Source organism: Cherax quadricarinatus, chromosome 7 (genome assembly GCF_038502225.1).
Source record: "Cherax quadricarinatus isolate ZL_2023a chromosome 7, ASM3850222v1, whole genome shotgun sequence".
In the NCBI taxonomy this organism is placed as follows: domain Eukaryota; kingdom Metazoa; phylum Arthropoda; class Malacostraca; order Decapoda; family Parastacidae; genus Cherax; species Cherax quadricarinatus.
In genome coordinates this window covers 10858966-10863184 of record NC_091298.1, presented here as the reverse complement: position 1 = coordinate 10863184, position 4219 = coordinate 10858966, and the positions used below count along the sequence as shown (strand labels likewise).

The 4219-nt window shown below is 40.7% G+C and overlaps 1 long non-coding RNA gene across 1 annotated transcript in view; it reads left to right on the top strand.

Annotated features, from left to right (window-relative positions):
• Positions 1-3816, top strand: part of LOC128686705 (uncharacterized) — a 35317-nt gene extending 31501 nt beyond the window's left edge. The window contains exon 4 of the long non-coding RNA XR_008406686.2: positions 3491-3816. This is a non-coding gene — a long non-coding RNA (uncharacterized lncRNA). The remainder of the gene's footprint in view (positions 1-3490) is intronic.
• The last annotated feature ends 403 nt before the right edge of the window (positions 3817-4219 follow it).

Here is a 4219-nt window from a genome sequence, read left to right as displayed (position 1 = left end):
GGAAAACAAGGAGATTAGTAGAAGAGCCAGAAACGAGTATGCACAGATAAGGAGGGAGGCCCAGAGACAGTATGAAAACGACATAGCATCGAAAGTCAAATCTGACCCGAAACTGCTGTATAGCCACATTAGGAAGAAGACAACAGTCAAGGACCAGGTGATAAGGCTGAGGAAAGAAGGTGGGGAACTCACAAGAAACGATCAAGAGGTATGTGAGGAGCTCAACACGAGATTTAAGGAAGTATTTACAGTAGAGACAGGAAGGACTCTGGGGGGACAGACCAGATGGGGACACCAACAAGGAATACACCAACAAGTGTTGGACGACATACATACAGATGAGGAGGAGGTAAAGAAACTGCTAAGGGACATCGATACCTCAAAGGCAATGGGACCGGACAACATCTCTCCATGGGTCCTTAGAGAGGGAGCAGATATGTTGTGTGTACCACTTACCACAATCTTCAACACATCCCTGGAAACTGGGCAACTACCTGAGGTATGGAAGACAGCAAATGTAGTTCCCATTTTCAAAAAAGGAGACAGAAAAGAGGCACTAAACTATAGACCTGTGTCATTGACGTGTATAGTATGCAAAATTATGGAGAAGATTATCAGGAGGAGAGTGGTGGAGCACCTGGAACGGAACAGGAGTATAAATGCCAACCAGCACGGATTCACGGAAGGCAAATCCTGTGTCACAAACCTTCTGGAGTTCTATGATAAAATAACAGAAGTAAGACAAGAGAGAGAGGGGTGGGTTGATTGCATCTTCTTGGACTGCAAGAAGGCCTTTGACACAGTTCCTCACAAGAGATTAGTGCAGAAGCTAGAGCATCAGGCGCATATAACAGGAAGGGCACTGCAATGGATCAGAGAATACCTGACAGGGAGGCAACAACGAGTCATGGTACGTAATGATGTATCACAGTGGGCACCTGTGACGAGCGGGGTCCCACAGGGGTCGGTCTTAGGACCAGTGCTATTTTTGGTATATGTGAACGACATGACGGAAGGGTTAGACTCAGAAGTGTCCCTGTTTGCAGATGATGTGAAGTTAATGAGGAGAATTAAATCTGATGAGGACCAGGCAGGACTTCAAAGAGACCTGGACAGACTGGACACCTGGTCCAGCAAATGGCTTCTCGAATTTAATCCTGCCAAATGCAAAGTCATGAAGATAGGGGAAGGGCACAGAAGACCGCAGACAGAGTATAGGCTAGGTGGACAAAGACTGCAAACCTCACTCAAGGAGAAAGATCTTGGGGTGAGTATAACACCGAGCATGTCTCCGGAAGCACACATCAATCAGATAACTGCTGCAGCATATGGGCGCCTGGCAAACCTGAGAACAGCATTCCGATACCTTAGTAAGGAATCATTCAAGACACTGTACACCGTGTATGTCAGGCCCATACTGGAGTATGCAGCACCTGTTTGGAACCCGCACTTGATAAAGCACGTCAAGAAACTAGAGAAAGTACAAAGGTTTGCAACAAGGTTAGTTCCAGAGCTAAGGGGAATGTCCTATGAAGAAAGATTAAGGGAAATCGGCCTGACGACACTGGAGGACAGGAGGGTCAGGGGAGACATGATAACGACATATAAAATACTGCGTGGAATAGACAAGGTGGACAAGGACAGGATGTTCCAGGGAGGGGACACAGAAACAAGAGGCCACAATTGGAAGTTGAAGACACAAATGAGTCAGAGAGATAGTAGGAAGTATTTCTTCAGTCATAGAGTTGTAAGGCAGTGGAATAGCCTAGGAAATGACGTAGTGGAGGCAGGAACCATACACAGTTTTAAGACGAGGTTTGATAAAGCTCATGGAGCGGGGAGAGAGAGGGCCTAGTAGCAACCGGTGAAGAGGCGGGGCCAGGAGCTAGGACTCGACCCCTGCAACCACAAATAGGTGAGTACAAATAGGTGAGTACACACACACACACACACACACACACACACACACACACACACACACACACACACACACACACACACACACACACACACACACACACACACACACAGACACACACACATATATATATATATATATCTAGATATATTTATATATATATATATATATATATATATATATATATATATATATATTATTGTCCATTTCTCACTTCCCAGTTTTATAATTGTTCATATTTGATTATTTAAATTATAAATTCAGCCATACTGCTACTAATTCTCTAATGATTTTCTTGGGAATTATAGCAAACTGTACTGGAGGTGCACAGGTGTAATGCAGCCTTAATGACCCTTATGTAATCTATATACTATAAAACACACCAATATATTCTTGTCAAACAGAAAACATTATTATACACACCACATATATTTGCAAATTGAATGAGTATCTCCTCAGAAATATATGAAAATTTTACGCTTAGAGTGACAGCTGTTGTGAATAAAGACAGTGATTAATGGTTCCTCTCCCACTACGGACGCTTTTCTTTGTCAGTGCATAAAACACTTTTTTTATATATTTCATTTGTTCATCTCTAGCATCTGTTAAAGCTTCTCCTCTACCTCCTTTAAGGGTGGGTCAAATTGATTCTGGTGAAGTAGCTTTGATCCGAGGAACTTAAGCATTCTCTATTATCTATTTTTTTTCAAGCGGTTTTGAGACCTACTTTTGTTTAGTGCTTTCATATGAAAAATAATTACCTTTACTGAGCTTTTTTTGTCATTCATAGAAGACTTATTTGCCTCGTTAATACACCTAACCCAGTAATTGATCCAGAACCAGTAGTAAGCCTACTAGTTTATACTAGACCAGTTCTTTGCTCTTCCGTGGTTCTCGTTCACAAAAACTTTCGTATTTAATGAGAAATGTACCTCACAATATTAGTTCTCCTGGCATTGATCACAGATGGTATCTGTTGTTAAACTTAAAATAAAGGGATAAGCTTTCTCAGTATCCCATTACACAGCCTTTTTGCAAAACAGATTACCAACTACGTCATGTTTGACACATGTGTCATCTCTGCTACCTATGCCTTCTCTGACACCTGTGTTTCTCTGACATCTGTGTCCCCTCTGACACCTGTGTTTTCTTTGACATCTGTGTCTTCTTTGCCACCTGCGTCTTCTCTGACGCCAGTGTTTTCCCTCACACTTGAGTCTTACTCATAGTTCCCAGTTATTCAGTAGTCGTTTATGGCGTTATCATCCGGAGTTCATTGCTTGTTTACGTTTGCTAAATATTGATGGTGCAACTGCCTTTCCTGATGGCCATTCTGTAAATCAACCCTGATCAATTCTCTCACTTTTTCCTTTCTCTTTACTTTCAGAGTTTCTCTCTACATCATTCTCATATATTCCATCATCCTCGACTTCTGCAACGCGACTATTTATCCATTTCTCACTTCTTTCATCTCTAACCACTGTCATACATGATTTTATCTCTATATTTTTCTCTGTTCTTACGCAAATCTAAACTTGCTCTACTCTGCTGTTTCATTCCTTCAAGGAGCAGCTGTGACATAAAGAGACACACCACGACGTTGGTGAATTTCGTCCACAACAAAAGATAAGTAAGGTTTAGCTTTGCATTGTGGGTAGGCTCACAGCTGTGTGGGCAGACCTCTCCATGTATCGCCCAGCTGTGAAAAATACTGTGACCACCACATTCCAAGATTGACCCGCCATCTGTTTCTAAGTCATCAGAGATCATTCATCTTCTTTGACTTGTGAATAAAGGATATTTTAAATAGCTGCACTTTGTTTAGTTACAACTACTACTACAGCTACTACTGTTACTACTACTACTGCTGCTGCTACTACTACTACTACTACTACTACTACTACTACTACTACTGCTGCTGCTGCTGTTGCTTCTACTACTACTACTACTACTACTACTACTACTGCTGCTGCTGCTGCTTCTACTACTACTGCTGCTGCTGCTACTACTACTACCGCTACTACTATTACTACTACTTCTACTACTACTATTATCATTATTATTATTACTACTACTACTACTACTGCTGCTTCTACTATTACAGTTACTACTACTACTACTGCTTCTACTACAACTACTACTACTGCTTCTACTACTACTACTGCTGCTGCTGCTACTACTACTACGACTACTAATAATAAGACTCATAATAAAATTATATATATATATATATATATATATATATATATATATATATATATATATATATATATATATATATATATATATATATATATATAA